Source organism: Elgaria multicarinata, chromosome 3 (assembly GCF_023053635.1).
Source record: "Elgaria multicarinata webbii isolate HBS135686 ecotype San Diego chromosome 3, rElgMul1.1.pri, whole genome shotgun sequence".
NCBI lineage: Eukaryota > Metazoa > Chordata > Lepidosauria > Squamata > Anguidae > Elgaria > Elgaria multicarinata.
In genome coordinates, this window is record NC_086173.1 from 132,636,321 (window position 1) to 132,660,331 (window position 24,011).

Consider the following 24,011-nt stretch of genomic DNA (forward strand, 5'->3'; position numbering starts at 1 on the left):
ATTGTGCAGTTCAGTGAAACAGTTCGGTCTAGTAGATTGTTAGCATGTGCCTACAGATGTTCGACATGCACTAAATTCAACTCTGCTTAAAATAACGTAGTAGTAGGATGACTCAATCTATATTTCTCAAGGTCCCCAAATTGCCAAGTTGCCTGAACCATCAAGGAAAAAGTGCCCCGTTGATCACAAGTAGTGAGATGCATTTGTCCTCCTGCAGTTGGGTATTTTTTGGTTGAGAGGTCCACCTGTAGTGACTGACTCCTTGCTTCGGCTCCTTTTACAGAAACATGGCAGCATAAGATTTTGCAGTTTAGCTGCTTGGCTGCATAATTGAGTCTTGCATGTTTTTGCAATTGTCATGAGGATAGTTTGGTTCCCATGCTTGTGACCTGGCTGATACACATTTTCGACATTTGAGCTTGCTGTTTCCTTATAGAAGTACACACACACACTTTTAATATATACATACTTTCCATACTAGCATGCAGCTGTTTGCTACCTTCTAGCCACTTTCTAGGATTTCAAACAGTGTACAGCAGTGTACTCCCCCACCAGCTCATCTTTTGCATCAAGATGGTGATCCTGTGAAATAGGCCGGTAAGCACAGCCTAGTAAAAAAGTAAATTGACCAGTAAAAAGAAATCAGTAAATGAAGGGAATAGCTATTAATGTGCCAAGCCAAGATATATAATTATACCCTAGGACTTTTCCAAACTATTACATGTTAAAGGTATAAAACGATTAAAAGGGAGATTTTGCTGGGTAGGGAAGATACATTGATAGCAAGCTTTACACTGTAGTTTTTACTTACGTATATTAAGTTACAATGCATTTTGTAGCAAATTTAATCATTTTTATTATTACAGCTCCTTCCTACTTTCTGGTTACGAGGGCTTTAGATTGTCCTTTGTAAAATTCGTTGCTTTGAGCAGCCCTCCTGGCCTGACCAGGAATCCTGAGATGGAGGGGTTTTTTTTGTCTTTCTCTTTCTTGGGTGGCATTGCTCACTTGCTTGTGCTATTTGAATGGTTTTAATACATGATTCCTCAGAAATTGCATTTTTCATATATGAAAGACCAAAGAGTTAATGAGCGAATGTAACTGCATTAAATGCGAAAGCTGAGCTAAATGGATGATGTTCAAAGGTTGTAGGAGCCCCAAAAATGTCCCATAAAATCACCTATTGGGGGAGGTCTAAGATTAAAGGCTGGTTTATTCCACTTCCGATGTCCTTCCTTTGGGAAAAATGAAAGCTTGAAAAGCCAGACCATGAGGTTTCAGCATCATCAAGTTTTACACCGCAGTGACTAGAGGAGAAGTAACCACGCAAGTAGTGAGGTTTTGAAGAGTTCTTCTAAGCAGAACGTAGGACTGTAAGGGGACAGTTTTATCCAAAGCCAGAAAAAATGTTATCTTTTGCAGAAATCCTCTTCCACAGGGATTTCTTGGCAATACAGTGACAGTCAGTAGGCATTAAAGAAGCCTCACAGCAACTTCAGAACTGTTACTCTGGACATGTCTTTTGGAAGTTAATTGGTATTATTGGAAGGATTATTCTGGAGCAACAAAATTTAGGATTGCCCTTTCTCAGTGCTAAATGCAGCAAATTATGAACCTAGACTTCCTTGCCTCCTGTTGCCACCCAGGAAAACACATTTTAAAAACAGTACATGGGGATTTAGCTATTGTGACACCCATTAACTTTTACAGGAGTGCTGAAATCTCAAGACACCACTTTGAAAATTCTTCCCTTTATATGTGCCATGAGTAACTCAGTGTAACATCTTCATTTGCCCTTACTTCACCTATAAAACAAAATCTGTAAAACAAAACATTTATTTATGGAACAACGGCAAAGTATTATTTTCTTTCATTTAGGAAATTGAATTGTTCTCTTCTTTTTTGAATTTACAAAGGTATGGTAGCTTTATTTTTATGGCTGTATATTTTTAACATTTTTTTTTAATGCCGGAGGTGAATTTGAACTGCAAGTCAGCTAAAAATATACTGCATCATGAAACCTTGGGGACCACTGAAATGAGAACAGTGGCCCATTACTGCTAAGAAGGTGTTTTATTGAAAATATGCCGACATACATTCCCAGGAGAGTGAGAAAAGGCGGCAGGATGCCCAGCAGACATACAGGTTGTTCTCCTAGACAAGCTAATATATATAGTTTGGCTCTTCCATGCTGTGTGCAAGAGAGCCCATATAATAGACTAATGCACACTTTTACATTAAAAGGCCTCATATTTCCCTGGGTAATTCCTTTATCTATTTCTGTTTAACACAGCCACCATTTATACCTTTCACTTATTCGTTAATTACATAAAACATTTTTGTTTCTGCTCCCTTGTTAGACGAGGCATCTTAGTCAATTTAAGCAATGTAACCAGTAGATGGCAGCATTCGTCAAAATGCTGTCCTCCAATTAAGGGCAGGGGCCTTGGTTACACACATATGCCTTAGAGATTTGGCTTCCTGAAAGGGTTGCTTCCAGACAAGGCTTTTATCCTGCAAACACCCTGCATCATTCATGGAGTTTTAGGGGAGGGGGGTCCACTTGTAACTCTCACATGCTTTCCTACCACATTTTTGGTCTCTTTTGTTCCTGCAAAAAAAAATCTCTTAAAGGAGAAAAAGACAGAATAGGTCTTTTAATTGATAGTGCTGGGAGCCATCCATCTGGAAACACTCAAGATCTCCCGTGAAACAACCAGAGTGCAGGCTTCATTTTAAGGAAACTTAAGTTTCTAGCCCACAGGAGAAGGCAGCTTCTATACCACTGATTGCACACATTTGTGCCAAACCAGAACTTCAGGAAGCAACACCTACCCTGACCCTTTTGTTGACTCCTTGGTCTAGTGGGGATTAGGTTCCACACAGTCCTAAGATATAGCCTAAGGATCTTCGGAATGCTGATTGACTCCCTATGAAGAAACAAGTTTATGCTTGTGGGTGCTTCTGGATACAGCAATGTCTGTGGAAGCACAGGTGATGGCAGTAGCCAGGAATGCCTTTTACCAAGTTTGGATGGTATGTCAGCTGAGAATATCTAGGAAAAGGGTATCTAGCCTCAGTTAGGCATTCATTAGTTTATTTAGGATGGACTACTGTAATGCATTCTACATAGGACTGCCTTTCATGATGATTTGGAACTTCAGTTGATGCAGAACACAGCAACTTAAGTCTTGTTGGGGCTACATGAGTCAGATTATATTACACTAATTCTGTACCAACTGCTCTGGTTACCAACTTATTTCTGGGACCAATTCAAAGTGATGGCCTTTCAAGTTTTAAACAGTTTAGGTGAAGGTTATTTGAAGGCCCACTTACACCCTTATGAACCTGCCGGGGCCCATCATTAACATTTGTAAAATTGGCAGGCACTAGAAATACGGTCTTCTCAGTTATGGCCCCAGCCCTGTATAATCCCCTCTCAAGACACATATGGCTGGCTCCATCTGCTGCTGTTTTAAGCAGGGTTTAAAAACCAAACTCATTTTCTTTGGCTTTTAACTGAAAAAATTGTATTATATGTGCTGTTTTCCTTGGTTAAGTTTTGGATTTGGCTTATATGAACTGGTTCATTCTTAAATTTGTTTAAGATTGATTTATGAATCTGTTATGTTGATGTGGATGGGAAATGGTTTGTTTTATATTATATGCCACCTTTAGAAGATTGCATTCTTGAAAGGCAGCTAAAATTTGATCAAATAAATAAATGTGAGTTATTGCCCACCCCCACCCTGAAAAAGCAGTTGCACAAACTGATGCAGGCTGATGCGTCTGTGTTGACAAGTTTCATATCTGCAAATCTCATTGAGGAGAATATAATGTTGACAGACTTCTGCACTCAATATTGTGCTAACCTAGAGTCATAAGCATTAAAGGGTTAAATAAGATGGCCGCATTTTTCTTCTTCTGTGTCATCTAGTTTTACAGGGCTTTGCACCCAACTGCAATGTTTTTCTGGGCTCAAACTAAATCAGGTAGAATGTAATATAAGGAAAGTTCAGGTTAATTATGCAGCCGTGGAACAATATTGACATCAGAAATCAAATCTTGTAGATTACCACAACATACTTATGTGTCAGAGAGTGAAAGATGATGTGCTACAGGACCTTCAAAAGTCACATGGCTATATGTGATCAATGAGGCGACGTAACCTGGCTGAGGTTGTATTTGTGGAAATGCACAATTTTTATATTTCACCTAGATCACAATGCCTAATGCCAACACTGATAGTGATTCCATCGAAACAATTAGGGTCATTTTTCTAGATGATAAAAATGCTACCACACTGATACATAACTAGCTGCATTCAATTCAAGCATGCATGAAACAATTTTCTCCCTGCAGCAAATTGTTGGATTAGAACCTCTTAGTATAAAATGCATCAGTACAATTTTTCATTCTGGTGGAAAGTAAAGTTACAATTTATTAGGCAACAAGCAAGCAGTTAATTAAGATCAGTCAAATACAAAAGATAGGGTAAAAATGTTCCAATCGTTATTTATAAGAAGTCATCAGGTGCAATTATATATAAAATAGTGTTTATTTGATTCATTATTACTAACTGTATGCTTTGAGAAAAACAATGCTTTTTTTCTGAAGCTTCTTCCAGAGCTCTTATACTATCATCTTCATCACTCACCTGAATGTTGACAATTCCTGCTGTGTATATATAAATTAAGTGGTAACAGTGCTATTATAAAAATGTTGCATTAAATTAAGTAAAATGTAAACTGCTGTGCTGTACCAAGAAAAACATTCTGCCGCCTTTAAGTGAAGTGTGCACAGAATATAAATAACAACAACCCTTAACACACTTACTTTAATGACAACTTCATCACAATCTGGACACAAATAAAATTAATATGGAGTTAACTGCTTCAGTGCTCCATGGATGTAGTACAGACATTCAATTATAACTATAAGAAACCAGGCAAATAGATAGGTAGCGGAAGGGGAGTGCTTCTTGTATTATAGCTATCCATTTGGTTTCTCTTTAGGATGAACAGAGACTATTATTCTTTAGGAATTTTATTATGATTTGTTCCACCATAAATGAAATCCCTTGATAAAAGAAGGCACAGATCTATAAACAGTACCCACCAACGACAACATATACTGCCATTTGCAATTACTGGTAGGATAAAATTATAGCTTTGTAAAGAGAACCTTCTTTAGATCTGTACCTATATTGCAGATTCCTGAACTGCGCTCATTTGTAGTCCAAATGGTTTGACGTCACCCTTTGTATCCTTCATGGACCATGGATTCTCAGTTGTTATGTTAAATCTTGTGCAAATAAAGCATTTCTTCTTATATGCCTTCCTTACCTTTCTGATGCTGCTATCTTCTTGATCCATCTCTGTAATCTCTGCATTGGATTAGACAAGATTCTGCTCTGGCTTGCAGTCCTCAATAACTTCAGCAATTAAGAGAGAAATCCTGTCCTCAAGTTTACATCTAAAGCCCCCTGCACGGCAGGAGAAGTATACCTTATTCAGAAACTAAGGGGTTTGTTCCACTCTCATATAATTCACTCTGCAACTAGTGCTGTTCAATAAGAGCTGTGGCTGTTCAGCTGAGGTGTTGTTCTCATGATGGTTGGAGACAACCCTCCAGTTATTATATACCTGAGATGTCTCCCTGATGGGGCACTCACATTAGGAAGCAGGGCGAGGGGGATAGGTTCTCCATCACCATATCTCATTGGAGTTGAGGTTCTGGATCTTGCCCATGGAGTTCCCTCCTTGCAGTTCAGTGTCCTCCTAACCCCTCCCCTCCAATTGTTGTGATGAAAAACACAGCAGTTGGATCACACAAATTGCGGAGTGAAAGGTAGGGCAGGATTGATAACAAGGTGTCCTTGGATGACTATAACCGGAAGACACTCCTTCTAATGAACATGGGCAACATGACAGGATGGGATAAAGGGAAAAATAAAAATCTCCTGGGTCAAAAAAGGATCAGGCAGTTACTTAGGTGAGGCCATTTTTCCATCTGCCATTCATACTGTGCCCACTGGTGTGGGCATGTGTCTCTTCCCAACTTTGTTCCCCAGGAGATAAGGCAGAGATCAAACCTAGGACTTCCAGTATCCTAAGCCTGTGCCTTTCTCACTGAGTTATGCTCCCCATGGGGCTTCTTCAGTACTGGGCTATGTGAGTGGATGCTGTTCAATTTATGAGGCAAAGGGTGGAAGGAAGACAGGCCATGGGTCTCATCATAGGTTTTCCTTCTGCCTTTTCCTGGGGCTGTGTGCTTAAAGTATTGCTCTGTTGAGTGGGAAACCTGGGTTCTGATCCCACTGCCTCTTCTCTTTTCATATCTGAAGATAGTATTGTCAGAAGGACCCCTCAAATGTATGCTGTGCTGTGGAGCCCACATTCACATCTTCCTGGGATGGGAATTGAGTTTGCCACCTCTGATTTCCCTTAAATTGTCTTTTCCCACTTAGTTACCAGGCACTTTGCAGCGCATCCTGTTCTTCTTTGAGATAAAGCTTCCACCCCTCTCCCCTGTAAAATGCTGGTTTCCTTTACAGAGCCATACACTTATGTTGTGTGCTATGTTATTGAATGTGTCTGTGTGGAGGCATTGTTCCCATAGGGAGTTAAGCACTTCTCCTGGGAAGCTTCTATGTTCTCTATGTAGACCTACCTACACCACTATGGCAGTGTGCATAGATGGAGGCACTGTGCTGTCTTCCTGGCTGGTGGTTGTATTGTGTGTGCATGTGTGTGTGGGTTGGCATGGCATCCTACTGTTGAGGGTCTGCATCTTGCCTGTGGAAAACTGTTCAGCTGTTGTGCATTAATTAGCCAGGAGGACACCAGAGTGAAAGTTTCATCAATGCACAATGTTGGTATTGAGAAGTGGTGGGATTCTGTAGAGGTGGCTCTCATTATTGCTGTGTTAGCTTTGTTTCTATACCTATTACTGTGGTGTTGTTGCTCATTGAGCATAGGATTACAATTATATTACTATGATATTAGCTTGGTGCAGTGACCACCTGGTGTACCATGACCATAGGATGACCCTGTAAGTTGTTCAGAGTAATCAAATGCAGTTTCTGTAGATTTACTTTGGATTAACACTAATGCAAACTTGTATAATTTTCTTATGCTGAAAGGTTAAAATAGATTGTACAGATTCAAATCGATAAACCATGTGGTGATGAATTCACCATATTCATATTTCATTATGACTACCATCTGATATGAAGACTATTCACACATAGTGTTGCAAGTTTGTTTAGCATGACATACAAACCTGGACCTCTGGTTTGGCAGGGAGAGACAAGCCAGAGATTCAGGCTCACACACCACACTAAACAAACCATGCACCAAAGTTCTGTGGTTTGTTTAGCCTCTCCTGCTTCCAGCAGGAGCAGTTAAGCAGTGCTTATGTGCATACTGCTCATACAAGATAAGCCAGGATTCCGGAACCACAAACCGGGTCTATATGAACCTGGGTCATTTGTCTTCTCATTATCTAAATTATATTTGGGTGGCCTATGTAGCTTCCAGTCACTCTATCTGTATGAAAATATGGCTCCCAATTACCTGGGTTGTGGCTTATCCAAACATTTAGAATGTCCCCAAGGCCATTTGGATGCAGAAGGATTCATTGCCTTGCCAAATTGCTATTAGGTGTTCCACATCTGTCATCAAATTTATAAATGTGTTTATGTATTGCATACATATTTTATGTGTGTTATGTTTCAGATATCATTTATACCAGTCAGTTTTTTGTGAATTCTGAATGAAGATTTGGAAGACGAGCAAATGGCTCACCCTCCTCTTCTAAAATAGTTGTCATATTTCATACCACATAACCTCTTAATTATAAAGGTTCCAAACTTTAAATAACAATAATGACTCTTAGAGCAATTGAAGATAATGTAACACCTACAAATAATTATAAAAAGATGGTACCAAGACTTTGGAATCAGATTGGTGTCTGAAAAGGGGGAAAGCATGGATCATGAAACCGCTGGATGTGTGCTATTTACAGGTTTACAGATACAATACAATTTTTGTATTGTAGACAATTGGCAATAACACATGGACTACTTGAGGTGAGCCTGTGCCACATTGTGAATATTCACCTGATCCAGTTTTAGAGAATGTTAATTTCACAGTCTGTTGGGATAGACCTGTAAATAGTACTGACAAAACAGTAGGTTATAATAATCCAAGCAATAAAAATAGATACAGCGATGTCTCTTACACAAAACATGAAAAAACAGAAATGGAAGAGAGATCCACCATACAATAGAAATAGAAAGTACATGGGGGCTCACCAGAGTGTACAGGGATACACATTTGTTTTTTTGAGGAACAGCTTGAAATTAATCGCTATTCCTACACATTTTTTGCCCAAATGCAAAAGTGTGCTTTGGATATGTTATATAACCCAAACGTTTCTTGAAGATCTCTAGGCAAAAACAAAATAGAATAAGCATCTTGTCATCACTATCATGCAGTGCTCTGTTTCCATTGATAGCCAGCCAGGTGCTTCTTAGGTAGTTCACAAGGAGCATTAGCCGCTGTTCTTTGTCTGCAGCGTCAGGTACACAGGTATACTGCCTTGGATCATGATTGTTCTATTCTTAGCTTTTGTTATCAATAGCCGTTGATAGACCTACCCTTCCTGAAGAATTAGTTCCTGCATCTTCCAAATTGTATCACACTCATCACTAAAGTTACTAGTTTTCCAGCACTAAAGTTCAATACCAAAGTTAAAGCTCTGAATATGAGAATGCTTGAAACAAAGTAAGCTATTGGGGACTGGGGGAAGAAGAAGCATGGGGTCTTAATTGTCTATAAATTAAAGAAAAGAAGAGTTTCTCTGTTTTATCTCCTGGTCAGTCTCCAGCATGACCAAGGAATGGAAATCAGGAACTGGCTGGCATGAGAAACAGTCCATATTGGAAGTTTTGGAGATGCATGCAGGGAATGATAGAAGTCAAAGCTATAATAAATCTGTTGTGGACAAGAAAACAACTGCACATTCCTACTTAAGTGGCAACGTTTAAACCTGGCACACTTGGTTTTGAAACGTATTAGTTCTCCATGTGGAGACACTGGGTGTGTCTAGACTTAGGGAGGGGAGGGAGAGGATCTTGCGATATGGTGATCACGAGATCCTCTCCCTCAGTCTACACATGGTGCACGATGTCCAAAGAGGAAGAGGACGTCGCGCCTGCCATTTTTTTTGGGGGGGGGCTCTATCACTAAAGGTACGTGTGTATTTTTTAAAAAAGATCCCGTTACCCCCTCCCACCCCCGATGGGCACGATGCTCTTGAAGAGCTCCATGCCCCATGCCCGGTTCCCAGCTCCTTGCATTTACTTGTGAGGAGCCAGGAAGAAACCAGACGGCTGCCCACATGTCCCGCTGTCTTGGGATCATCCTGAGACCACGGGAAAAGTCAGGATTAAAGCCGTCCCGGCTATTCCAGGGAAAGGAAGGGATCATCCCCTGGAGACATGATAGCACTCTTCAAATACTTGAAAGGTTGTCACACAGAGGAGGGCCAGGATCTCTTCTTGATCATCCAAGAGTGCAGGACATGGAATAATGTGCTCAGGTAACAGGAAGCCAGATTCCGGCTGGACATCAGGAAAAATGTCCTGATTGTTAGAGCAGTACGACAATGGAACCACTTACCTAGGGAGGTTGTGGGCTCTCCCACACTAGAGGCCTTCAAGTGGCAGCTGGACAACCACCTGTCAAGTATGCTTTAAGGTGGATTCCTGCATTGAGCCTTATACGCCTCTTCCAACTCTACTATTCTATGACTCTATCCCCTGTGTGTCATGGATAATCCCTCATGTAGACATGCCCACTATTAGCATAAACTACCAATTGTGTGTGTAGATGGGGAATTCAGTGAAGTTGAAAATGTTGAGAAAAGTGGGGGGGGGGGACCTACTTCGACACCAATAATCAGAGACAATTATCTCAGTTCCTTTTACTGCATCATGTCACTGGAAAATTTATTTATAGCAAGCCTCATCACAAAGGCTAGGAATGGTAACATTGTCAAAATCAAAAAGCCAATTAAAATGATTAAAATCCTCACAAACATTCCTCGTGGTTGAAATAAAGACATCTTTACACCACCTGTAGAAGATGCTCATGCTCAAGTTTGGGCAGGTCTTCATGGTAAAAGTATTCTAAAATGGCACTCCTAGTGGAATTGAGGTATTGTGAACCAAAATAGAGGTAAAAGAGGTCACTAGGGTATATTAGGTCCAAGCTGTTTGAGACTTTAGACCTCACTAGTAAAAACAGATTCCTCTTACTCAATCCAAGGATAAGTTAGAGTGTGCAAAGAAGGAGATTCCATATGCCTGTGGTTTGTTCCATTCTCAGGCTTACATTCTTGGCTCTCATATTCTCTCACAACTTTGCCTCAGATTGTTCTGTGCAGCCATTGTGGTGACCATTGTTATGTGTGTGTCCCTATTCCTGACCTATGTGTGTGTAATGGATAATATCCAACTTCCATTTTTGGTGTCCACCATTTTATCTTCACAACAGCCTTGTAAAGTAGGTAAAGCACAGAGTTAGTGAGCCCAAGGTCTCCCAGTGAATTTCATAGATGTATATAGAAGAATAGAGATACAAATTACCTATTTCAGTCTGTTCCTAAGGTGCGATAGCTTTCTGAAAATTGAACTCCATTTCCTATCAATAATGTGGAGTACTATGGTCCTACCACATCAAGTTGTGGTGAGGATGAAAAAGATGAAGAGTTGCAAAGCACCTTGCCATAGAGAATACTGTATAAACAATATTTTAAAATGCAGGCAGCTCGTTTGCCACAAGGCAGTTATGTGATCATGAATATAAGAGGCACAGCTTGCGCAGAGGAGCAGAAAAGAGAAGATCTGGAAATGGAAAAAAAAAACTGTGAAAGCCTTAAATAAATAACCCCCTCCCCCCTCCCAACACCTTTAGACACTCAAGACACTTGCAGCCTCTAAGGATATAAAATAACCAGGTATTATTGTTTTCCATTAACCCCCATCATTATTCTTCTGTATTATTATTTTTGTTTAAATAATATGTTTAGTTTACAAAGAAGCTTGTGTGGCATTCACAATTTACAGTCAGATCCCATGTTCTTGATATGCAGATCCACTTTTCAACTTACTCCTATTGATTTAATAGCCAGGATCTTTCTCATTCATGGAGGTTCTTTTTGGCAGATTTAGGGTCTTGCACAAGATGCCCGTAGTTCATTGTTAAATATTCATAAGGTGGGGGTCAGCTTTTTAGTGACCTGGACAAAACATTCCATTAATTTGTTATCTAACACAAAAACACTTCAAGCAATGGAAAGCAATCCATATCTCATCCCATTTAACATCAGATCACAAGTTGTCAGTGAGCTGGATTCTTTGTCTGTCCTGTGAGCATTCCCCCCTCCCCTATAATATAATATAATATAACTGGCATTCTTGGCTCTTGCAAATAATATATGTTTGCAAGTGCTAATGATAATAACAAAGTATATCTTTTTCAGTTAGTGCAGGTAAAATAACTGAATGTAGCTGCAAGCTACTTAAAAACATAAAAATGAAAATCCAGATTTGCCCCTTTTTGGTTCAACTCCTTTCAATATTATTTACAATCTAATTTTTATAATGTAATTGGTTGAGTGAAATAGTTTAAAAAGGGGGGAATTAAAATAAAACCAAACAGGTCAGTACTTTTGGGGGGATGTGGTGGGTGGGTGTGAATAATGAATAAGGCACAAAAGCATTTCTTACTTTTTGAACATTTGGCATCTTGAGTTATTGTTCTGCATTAATTACACAGAATAATCAAACCTAGTATTTCAAAAGTCCCGGCACAATCCAAGTGTTTAACTGCTACCAAGTTCAGAAATATTTGCTTGACAACCATAACAACAGGCTGATAAAACTCCTTATTTGGGGAACATTGATCTTTGGGATATAATAGATTCATCTGTAGTTGTGATACAGTTTTAATATCTTATCATCTCCCAGTATGTGATTCATTTCCTTTTGCTTTGTTTAGAAGGGACGGGCGGTAGTTCCCTGTATAGGCCAGGCACACTGATAATTTGTACAAACTGCTCTTGGATAGTTATTTGTTTGTATGTGTGTGTGTTGTGCTGGGGGGTGGGGGGTTATGTATAAAATACAGATCTTGTAATGCTTAATTTGTGCCGGGCAGAAGTATTCAAAAAGTCTATAATTTTAATAATAATAATTTTGCATAAAATGATATAAAGTTACAACCCCACCCCGAAAAGCTGTTTTTCAGCCCAAGGAGAAAAACACACACACCACTCTCCTTAGTGCATAATTATCTCTTTTTTGGCCTATCCAATTTGAGCTGATTGTTGTGAAGCATTGTGTTAGCTGCTGCTCTCTAGTGTCATGTAGCCTTTGCAGAACAGATTGCTCTTTAAAGGTTAGATTTCTAAAATGTCTCTGTCAGTAAATATAGTTGTGTGTGTTTTCGGGGGGACGGGGGGGGGTTACGAAAAAAAGAAATAGTTCGGAAGAGGTCTTTTTAGTAAGAGTTAAGTATGTGCTCTCTGCCATGCTTTCTAGTGCGCAGATACAAACACAGTCGGGTCAAAGGGTTAACAGCAATTAACTGTAGTTGCTTTAGAGACAAAAGCGTTATTTCACAAAAGCGTTATTTCACCTGCCGTCAGAAAAAAGACAGAGACGAAGGAAGAGAGAGAGAGAGAGAGAGAGAGAGGAGGCCCCATTGTGTAGGGGTGTTTGAACTGATTATGTTTAGAGGCTGGTTGTGATTGGTGGAGAAGGGCGTGGCTGATTGGGTAGTTTTGCATCTTGTCAGCCCAGGAGCACCCTTGTGCGTGCAATCTGTCTGTAACCTGAGGAAGCTAAAGACTGTACAACAAGGCTTAATAGCGCTTCATGGCCCAGCACCCTGTTTGTGGTGGCAGCTAAATGGAGTTTGTCAGGTTTGTCAATATGATTGATTTTATGATTTCTTCTTTAAAAATCTTACTGATGTACAGCATACTGATCTTTAATTTTGCATTAGCAAGAAAAGGCTTCTATTCTCAGCTTTCTCCCCCTCCCCCCTTTCCCCTAAAAATGTTTGGGCTGCTTCATTTAAACTCTCTTGTTTACCAACTTCTTGATCAAGAGTTTTGCAACGGAGCTTAGAAACGAACCATAGACAAAACTGGGAACGAAACATCAGTCTGCAGGCCTGTTTCTCCCCTCAAGAAGTTTAGGAAAGATTTAAAAACAATGCTTTAAAAAGTGAAAGCAATGCATGGGTGAATCTCTTTACTGCTCTGTCGTTAATTATAGCAATTGCAAAACTTAGTAAAGATTTACATATAAGGGAATACTGTGTGGTTTGTGGACAGCTTATTGAAGATGTTATAAGAAAACCTAAGGCAAGGTTATTTGTCTGTCTTGCAGTCTAATGCTTCTGTTTTTACAGAATTCCTTGCAATATTTATGGCTTGGCTGTCTTAATTGCCATGTGCAAAAAACAAACAAAAGGAAAGGAGTAAACTACAGATGTGTAAAATACTGTGTCAGGCACAGTTAAGTGTTTGATTTTACTTGCTATTCAATTTGCCATGTGAAATTATGTACGGGAGGTTTGCTTTTGACACTGACTGGTATTAATGTGCTCTAAAGAAATAAGTGTAACTGAATCTAACTGTAACTAAGCTAAGCGTCAGTCTTGCAGTTCTGAATTTTCCTGCAATTGAGATTATTTTTCTAAGGGGTGGTGGTAGTGGGGAGGAGGGAACTGTTAGGAAGTGGGTGGTTAGTTTAGAGCAAAGTGCATATACTTGCTTCCTCTTTGAGATTAACTCTTTCATACCTGACAGTGTTGAGAGGGAAGGGAGAAACTGAATAGGTCAAATAAGATCTTATTTGCTGAAAGTTTACAGAATGTGGATTTAAATTGAATGGACCGTTCTAAAATAGATGGCAGGGTTTTTAAGACATAATTGTTTTTTTAAAAAAGGTGAAGACAAGATTCATAAGTAAGAAGTGTGTTTTGTTGCAATTGAATAAGATCTGTTTCTGATGAAAAAGTTAAAAGGATGGCTGATGTACAGTTAATTAAACTGAAGCATATATACTGGAGAAATGGAAGATCTGTGCCTTTAAAGGAAAAAAAACCTTTGGGTTTAAATCTTCATATATGTCTTAAGTGTGTGTGTGTGTGTGTGTGCGTGTATAGATAGATAGATAGATAGATACACACGCATACATATATGCTCATGTGCCTTTAAGCTTATGGGACTACTTTGACAGAATTAGTCATAGTGATCATGGGCTATCCAAGATCAAGTGCTTTGTAGATTTAATAAAAATACAGTTTGGTGTCTTGCCCACTCTGAGTTCAGATTGAAGAATAAGTATATGCATTTATCCCATTTTTGTCTCAACAAATGTGTGTGTATATGGTTGGCTAAAACCTGGGTACACCATGGGTGATACTGTATTTTCTTCCCTTGTAGAAAATTTGCTCTGAAAGCAATGCTACTCTTTTACTATTGCAGCTTCCCTCTGAGAATCATGCTCTGTTTTAGGCAGCTTTAAATAATCATACTGCCTCCCTGTCCTCTCCAAAATTGCATTGATAAGGATGTAAATCTGAAAACAAATCCTGTCCAAACAGTGTAGCTGATTTGGCCTAGGATGTGATAGAGCTGAACTGAAAACTGATTGGCCTGACACTTTATAATCAAAGCTGATTTATTGTTCATTAGTAGTGCATTAGCCCTTTCAGGCAAGACAGTTATTTGTGTAGGGGCCTGTCAAACAAAAGACTGCTAGCACCTGTCATTTCTAAACCATGAGATAAGCAAAAAGATAATAAGATAATGCAGATAGAAATATATGCCTGCAAGAGGTAAACTCTTGTCTGAGAAAGTCTTTTTAAAAATAACATTTTAAAATTTTTAAAAGGCCTGGAATCTTTACATAGATAAACCTTATTAGGGATTAAATGCATCCCAGTGAAAATAGGTGATGCTTTAGATCTGGAGGATTGTAAATGATTAACTTGGTGTGCTTCTCAATTTGTAAAACCGGGGGGGGGGGGGGATGCCTTGGTGAGGTGACCTGGGTTAGAAAGTAAAAAATAATGGGTGTTACAGCCACAATAATTTTAAACAGTTTCCTGTGTGTGTGCACGAGCATGTCTGTGTTTAAGTACTATCTGCTAATATAGTTAATGACTTCAAAAAATGCCCCATTGCCCACACTATCTCAGAAATGGACAGGTACCATAAAATGCTGCCTCTACCAGCAGGGGTTAATTATGTGAAAACATGATGACATCACAGCAGAGCTGCGAGAATGTCAAGATATATCTTTTGCTGCCCGTATTGAGACATGTTTCTGCAAATTCCCACTGCCCTCTCATTCTCTCACTCCCCCTCCTCTCCCCCCCCCAGTTTTGCTCCCTTATTAAGGAATGATCTCATGACACAAACCAGAAAACAACACAAGTGTCAAAAGAAAACAAAATTAGTCAACTTTTGTCTGCCACCATAGAAACGAGGATTAACTTATGTTATTCCAGAGTCATGGAGAGGAGACTATCTGAATGAGGGTATATAGTGTATTGTCTTCTGTGAATTTTTCATTTGACAGGGATTTTGGAGGCTGTGATCTTAATTAAATCTCAACTGGCTCAAATAATGCATCTAAAAAGGCACGCAGTGTTGCGTAACCTTGCTGAGTTGGTAAACCATAAATCATCAGCTTATGATAGGGAGGGTTTATTTCTGTGGGGTTTTGTTCTCCATTTGTTAGTTTAGGCTGTTTTTTTTAAAAGTACATTTTACTGTAATTTTTAATCCTAGTGCTCCCCACCCTACCCCCTGAAAATGGAAAAAGTCTCACGTAATACAAACAAGAGTTAGGAGATGCCATGCCCAATTTGGCTGGAATCGGAGTGATGCAGTGAAACTGACATGGGACCATAACTTCCTAGACCTTTTCACACAGTTGTATATCTAATAGCGTGATCCAAACTCTTATTTGGCAATGTTTGTGCTGTTTTTTCAAAATGGGGAACTCTTAAGAGGAAAATTAAGACCACCTGAGTTATGATGGTGTAAGTGTCTCAGAATATACATGTTCTTTGATGTCTCACAGAAGTTCATAGCTTTCTGCAATTATTGAGCACTGTTATACAAATTGGTAGCATATCAATGAACAGTATTCATTGATGATAGTGGAACAGTGTTTTTATTACAGATGGACACATACACAGCTGTACATGTGTGTTGGGCAGTATATAAATACACCTGCAGGCAAAATTTAAAAGATTCTTAAACCTTAACAGACACAGATGAAATATGCTAATAGTAATTAATCACCTATCTTCTTAAGTGGTAAGAGGTTGTTGGTCCCTGGAACAGCATTGGAACTCCATGTTTTATTTCATTATATATTGGGTTATTTTAAATGCGCTGAAAGTATAAATGGCTAGTTCTTCACTATGTAGCAGCCTTGCTAATCAGGAAAAAGATGGTTGTAGACTTTTGGTTTGGATCAAAGGTAGGGAACTCTTAGCTGCTATTAAGAGTTTATAGAAGGAAGAGGGACAATATCTGATAGCTGTTTTTAACCAATAGAAACACCCTACCTTTTCTTCATGAAAATGTTTATTACTTGAGAGATAATCATATCGATCTATTTCCTCATCCATCCATCTTGCCCCACCCCAGCACTGTGCTTGAGAAAATAAGTAAATTGAAGATTTCTCTTCTCCTCCCTGCCCCCCACACCTGCATGGCTCGATTGTGGGAAAGTTCTGACACTGCAGACTCAACTTGATATTGTTTGGTGAGAAGCCTGGCTAGCTTTAAGCAGTTTGTTTGTTTTATGGAAAACAGGACTCTGTAGCTGGAAGTTAACTTTGCTGTGAAGTTCAGGATTTGTTTAAAATGCCTTTTGTTTTTATAAGATGGTGGGTTTTTTTTCCCCTCTCTCTGACTTTTCTTTTCCTTGGCCCTATCATTATTTGTCTGTTGTTAGGGAGGAATCGAGAGATTGTGGGGGAAACCACCGTGTACTCATCTGTAAAGCTGCCTGATGTGTTGGTAAAAAAAATGAAATCAAGTAGTTATATGAAGTAGCCTGTTTTTGTTAACCTTTCCTGCTTCCTCTTTAGGAAAGTACATCTCTTGTTCACACTATACAGAACATAGTATTTGATGGGCAGGGGGGTGGGGAGGTTTGAATGAACATTGAAAAAGCATCCATTATTGTTAATTATTTTGCGTGGTTAAACTGGAGTCGTTTTCATTGATTAGGTAAGAATAGTTGTTATATTACCTATTCTAAAGGAAAAAAATAAGGACACCCCAACAACAATAGCTGATAGCATGTTCTAATTTTTAAGCTCTCTATCTTGCCCTTAAATCTGAAACATCATTGTTCAAATAACTGAGAACAAGGTAAACCAACAACATCAAAAAGGTCGGCTCCTGTGATTTCTCAAGGGCTTGTTATTTTGTACTTTCCAATTCTATTTGATGTCTTGACAAAACAAGATGACACAGGGGAGAATACATTAAATTTTGATATTCCCCCCCACCCCCTTCTAACCTGTACCAGTTGAGGCAGCTTAATTTCTTGCAGTTTTTAGTGAAGGTGGCCCATTATTATTATTATTATTATTATTATTATTATTATTATTTTACAATTACTCTAATTGTCACCATTTTCTTGGGCTTTCCCATTTGCCTTGATTTTACAAGGCATCTTTAAAAGAATGTTTTGACCTTTAACATACAGAGAGCTTGCTGGTTGGAATGTGTCTTCATTAGAAGTAAATCAGTGAATAACAAGATTGTCAAAGAAGTATCTGATGTTTTCTCATTATAGATCAGCACAACCAGTGCCAATTAGATTCTAATGTACAGATGAAGGTACCTGTGATAGGTGTGAAATCCAGCACACTTCAACCAAATAAACTTCTACAAGTATTGTGAAGGCTGTAACTCTGAATAAAGTGACACCCTCTAAATGAGTGTTTAACAGAACAAGAATCTGAATACGTCTTGTCATAATTTGACTGGGTTTTTTTATGTCTGATTAAGAGTAAACTGGTTCAGAAAGTTCACCATATTTTAATTGCTTATTAATATTACATGAGTCAGTACATGTATCCCCAACCCCCACGCCCAGAAGAAAAGACAAAACCACATTTTAACTCTTTAAGAAGCAGAAAGCAAAGCCATAGGCTAATGCTGCAAAGTATTCTGGTGGTGCTGATTTTGCACTTTCAGATACCTGCTGCAGAAAAATGATACTTGCTTAAATGTCTCTGTAACATTGTGCAACTCTTAAAAACTGCTTATTGAATCATACTCTTTTATTTTTAATCTCTTGACTGTAATAAATTAATGTAAAAGTATTAAAAACTGACAGGACATTACAGATATTTGGTTTGGAGTTGTAGCTTTTTGACTGTAAGGTGTGTGTGTGTGTGTGTGTAGGGGTTTAAGAATTTGTAGATCAGTGTAGATTGTTTTTTTAAAGGATACATCAAAAGAGAAGCAGAACAATTTGTGTTGCTTTTTAACTTCTCATTATAAAATTAGTTTTGTTAAAATGCCTGAAAGAGGTCCCTATTATGCAGGTATGTTGAGAAAAAGAAAAATGGTTTAATCATTATCTTCCCCACTTCTCCCCCCTCCTTCAGTGTAAGCATAGTTTAGCTGTATAGATTCCATTGTAGTGCTCATTTAACAAACATGAATGTAGAAGAGATTTAATTTATGTAAACTTTATATTTGTATGCAAATTAAATGGGTATGTATTATAGCTTCAACCATTAGCGTGATACATAAGTAGGGGACCAATATGCAGGAGAAGTGGCAGGTAGGGTCTAGTTCCAGTAAGGTTTCATACTTTAAACAAATATTAAACCTTCACTTTATTTCCAGCAGTTGGTTAAAAAAGGGGTTTTTTTTAATATGGGGTGGGTGGGAACCTAGAATTATTTACAATTATTTTCAGTTGCGCATGTCTGTGGTCAAACTCCTACTCTTAGTGAAATGCAATAAACAAAATGATAAAAGATGAAATGCTAATTGAATTGTAAAGAGCTTCTCTCTCTCTCTCTCTCTCTCTCTCTCTCTCTCTCTCTCTCTCATTTCTTCTCCTTCCCCCTTTCCTTTTAATAGGAGGTTGTATTGTTGAGGATAGAACAGTTATGCTAATGACTGACTACTTAGCTGATTTTACATTAATATAATAAACAGTACCTGTCTCTACAGTGTTAAGGGGAAAAATAGAGAAGTCTTAAAAGTGAAATTGTGTTTTGCATAATGAAACAGAATCATGGTTTCCACATGAATGGTTCCAGCAGTGTGGGGTTTCTTTTTCTTTTTAATTGTTTTTGTTTTGAAGACCCGAAATATTGTGTCAGAAATGTTCTGTCCTCGGGGAGATGCAGGTAATGTGATTTTAGTGCTTCCTTACTCCAGAAGGTGGAAAGTTAAACTGCAACAAAATGCTTTAAGCATTATATTTAATGCTTTGTTCTCAGTTATTCTAATAATTCCAAACCTGCATATGTATTACTTGATCAGTTGAAGTAATCTTTATTCTGTAGACATTGGTCTTGTTAAATTGATACAGTTAAAATTCCCTTTTATTGCCTTAGTGACTGTCTCTATCTCTCTGTTTTACGCACATTTCATTGCCATCCATTCTCATTTAGTCAAGAAACCACAGTACAATTTTAAACATAATTCTTAATTTCATTTTGCCAAATTAATAAATTGTTACAGTATATGATAGTTCAAAATAATGAAACTTGTTTGATGCCAGAAACTTTATAAATCCCATACCTCACAATATGGTAATGATGATGGGTGTTTCCTTGAACTGAGGATTTTTTAAAAAGAATAAAGAAGACGCTGTTTATATGTTTATGCAAATTTTAACTGATTGAAATCCTTTATTTGGCATTCAATCTAGCTGAAAAGGTTAAATTTTAGATGATGGCTCATTTCCTTTTATCACCTGCAGTGCCAAATCACCAGTGGTCTAACTGTTTTTATCCTGAAGACAAGCTTGGGCCAAATGTAAAACTATAATAATCGAATCATTTCAGGGGGAAAGGGAGATGAAATCTTAAGGAACGTGTAAGTTTGCATTGGGGAAATAAATCTGGAACCAGTTGGTTTTATTTAATGGCATTTTTGCCGTTGATGGTATTAGAATGTCAGCAGGTCTATACTAGTAGAATTCTAATAGCTAAGCAGCAGCTGTATTTTTTCTTCACTGCCAGCTCTAAATGCAGCTGGGTACCTACCACACCCTGTTAGTATCTGTCAACAGGGCTGCATGTAGTTTATTAAACAAACTAAAGTTATTGCCTTCTTAAAATGAAAATAAGACAATGGATTGAAGTCTATTTTACAATGATGTTTGAAAAGTTAGCACTCTGCAAGTGCTATCCTGTGCAGGTTTACTTGGAAGTAAACTCTACTGCGTTCAGTGAAATTTACTCCCAAGTAAATGTGCACAGGATTGCAATCTGAATATGTGTTTGTCTGCCTCTTAGCTCTGTTTGTATATCTAGCTGAAGTCAATAAGCCAAATCTATTGCATTCATTTTTTTCCTATGAGACTGCCTCGTGTGATAAAATGCATGAAACACGCTCGGTTTAATAATGTACATCATGATTAGTTTATTCCAGGGTATTAAAGACAGGTTCTAGCAATAATAAATGTTTGTGGATTGATGCCTTTAGTTGGTTGCAAATATTTTAATTGTTTGGTGTTTTACTTTTCTTTTTATAAGTAGATCTAATTACTTTTCTTTTTAAAAGTAGATCTTATTTTAAGTTAGGTGAGAGTGTTCTTTTTAAGTATTTATCATTTGCAAAAGGTATCTCAAAATTTAGCCATGCAGGACCAAAGTCAAGTTGTGCAGACAGAGATTTCTTATTTCACTCTGATGTAAAGTGTGGTAGCCTGTGTGGTATCTAAAATAAGTACAATTTTGACGGAATATACTCAAACAGGGACCCATAAATATTAGAGACTGTAGTTAAGAACTTACATGACTCTTTTAAATACTATTGATTTAAACCACTGGCTAGTTTTTATGAATCAAAGTGTAATTTTCAAGCTTTGGCTATATTTCTCAGTGCTAGAGCACTCTCTCTTGTGTGCCTTTAGTAGCTTTCCAGTCATTCAGCACAGGATTAAATGATAGTAGTTACAATGATCAATAGGTTAAGTCCAGTACAATCACTCTTGCTGCTAATGACCTCGGTAGTAATGGGTAATAAAGTGTGGTCTATAATAGCCTATCACTGCTGCTTTGTGCCCTTCGTATCCTAGTATTACTAGGGACTAGTTACATGAAGAAGTTGGATATTGGAAATTAAGAAACTGGATATCTAGCCCATAATTTTTAATCTCAGGCTAATATACATGTACACACCTCAGTAGTTTTTGTGGTCCATTTGAGTGTGTCTTATTTAAAACAAACATTATTTCTCTGATTTTCTGAAGCAGGATCCATATTAAAGCTCCTTGAGCTTGCTCTTGTCACTTGTTGCACTCTTGGAGAGGACAGGTGAACAGGCGCAGCAACAGTAAGGAGGAAGAAGAGACCTTGCCCACGACATGTTGCTGCCCAGAGTCAAAATGGTGCACACAAACACAGTCACACCCCACTAGGGCCATCAATTCAAAGGTTTTGCTGCATCATTCAGACATCAATTCTTACTTTCACCTGTCCCCCTGCCCTCCTGGTGCCTTGCCACTTGAAATGGGTTACTTCACCTAATGCATGGCAGGGCCAACCCGGAGGAGCAGCAGCAGACACAGAGCTAGGAGGATCTAGGAGTTGTGTGTCAGCCTCAGCAGGTGCCGGATGGTAGCAATACCCTTGACTGCCCCAAGTGAAGGATTTCTTTCTTTCGCTTTCCCAGATGCTGGCAGTGGTCAAATATGAAGCAGTGATTTCTTTGCTTAGCCACAGTGCTACACTAGCTCTGAGCAAAAGGCAGAACGTGGCTATAAGCAATATCACCAACCTCCTCTGTATTGGGTCTTGGTCTTGTTTTCTTTTTAAGTGGCAAGGAGTTGTAATGAGGAATGGAAGGAGCAGGGGCTGCTTAACATTTTCCCCTTCCTGTCACTCCATAGTTTGCAAATCAAATTGTGGAGGAGTGTGGATACAATTTGGAGCGGAAAAATTGCAGTAAAGGAAAGGATTAAACAGCCCCCTTTCTCCCCTCCCCATGAGGCCCTACTCCCCATTTCAGACTCCTCGGCCTCCTACCCTTTTTTTATTATTATTTTAACCAGTGTTGGGAGCAAAAACCACCCATGATGTGTAGTTTCACCCCTGGCCATTGTGGTAAACCTGGTTAGGATATATTCTGTTGTACATTGACAATGCTAGCATTGAAAACATAAACCCATCGTTGCTTTCAAAATCTTAACAGTAGACTATTTTTTGTTCTAAATTAATGAAAATTTTGAAGGAATATTTAGAGTATTTTTATTCCATGCCTCAGACAAAAAGGCTAGTTAACTTTAGTTACATTAGGCAAATAGGAGCCACATGGCAGCTAGTTAAAACCTGTCACTGTAGTCATCTTAAGGCAGGAGCTGGGAAGCTCTTTAAGCTGGAGGGCCAAGTTCAATATCAGAAGTTCTTCAGGGGGATGGGACATTTCAGTAGTAGGTGGGGCCAAAGGCAAAAGGAATGGAGGCAAGAATACACCCCCCCCCGCCCAATCAGAATATTGTACCTTAAAGCTCTTGGTGCCAGTAACTGAGCATTATAGGCATTTCCACCTTTGGGAGGGATACACAACAGCAGAAAAACTGGGAATCTACCAAACAATAGGTGGTTGAGGGGAAAGGAAGTGGAGCCAAGGGGAAAGAGTGTGGCCCTCTGGGGAACACCCCCCCTCCTGCAGCCTGAAATTAGCTCATCTGCACGACTATGTATTAAACTATGGAGCTATCTTAATGTATCCTGCGTGGAATTAAACATTCAGTCACTGTTGCTGTATTACATTTGCTATATTATTGTTTCCCCTGTATGTTTACAGGATTTTTTTTTAAAAAAAGATTATTTTAAAAAATAAGTGGTTGTTGCATCTCAGATTTGCCTTTGTCTGCCCACACCCCCATGTAACACCCCCAAAGCCTGGGTTTTGCTTTTACCACTGTTTGTGGAACTTTAGCATTAACTTCCCAAGGAACTTTTTTTTTTTTTGCCAATATAGCTCCACAAGACAATGGCACAAGTGAACTCACGTGAGGTATACCTGGATTTTTAAAACCTGGTAATGCAAGCACAATACAAAATAACACAATACAGATAACATGAGGAATCAGAAGTTGTTCTCGTATTCAGTAAGTCTTTTCTCTGAGTTAAATTTGTGAAATATAGCTCAGTCAGCATGCTTTTTCAGATCTTGAGTCGTATCAGTGCTTAATAAAAAGGAAGCACTGTGTCTTGGACTTGGCTTCAGAGTGCTTTGCATTGTGTTGCATGTCAGGGTAACCCACATTCAAAATGGCAATGTTATTGGGAACTCTCGATCTGGATTTCTAGTGTTAACATTAATGAAGTGTCAAAGGTGTGTAACAGTTTCTCTTGACTCTTGCAAGCAAATGTCTATAGAATTGTCTCTTAACATGCACACATAAATGTACACAACAACATTGGACGGTGTTCACTATACGTGAATCTGACCTTCAGGAACCATTTTTAGTTCATCAAAATTAGTGGTGCTGAGAAATCAGGACATCAGTGCATAATGACTGTGAAATTAGGAATGAGAATTTGCTATGCAAATGACAGGACAAATCATGTGAAAAAGTCAAGATAAACTGCATATTAAGATATTATGGTATATAAAATTAATACTGCATCTCTTCGTTGCTTACTACTCTGAACTATTTTTTAAAAATCCTTTTTATCTCCTGATCAGCTATT

At 38.6% G+C, this 24,011-nt stretch overlaps 1 protein-coding gene across 12 annotated transcripts in view; it reads left to right on the plus strand.

The window, feature by feature from the left end:
- Window positions 1-24,011, plus strand: part of FOXP1 (forkhead box P1) — a 630,188-nt gene that overhangs the window by 486,536 nt on the left and 119,641 nt on the right. Inside the window, exon 1 of one of the 12 annotated variants that reach the window (XM_063122015.1) lies at window positions 12,909-12,993. The exons of the other annotated variants lie outside the window; for them this stretch is intronic. The gene's annotated coding sequence lies outside the window, so the exon portion shown is untranslated. Of the gene's footprint in view, window positions 1-12,908; window positions 12,994-24,011 lie in introns of those variants that run through there. 12 annotated transcript variants of the gene reach the window in all.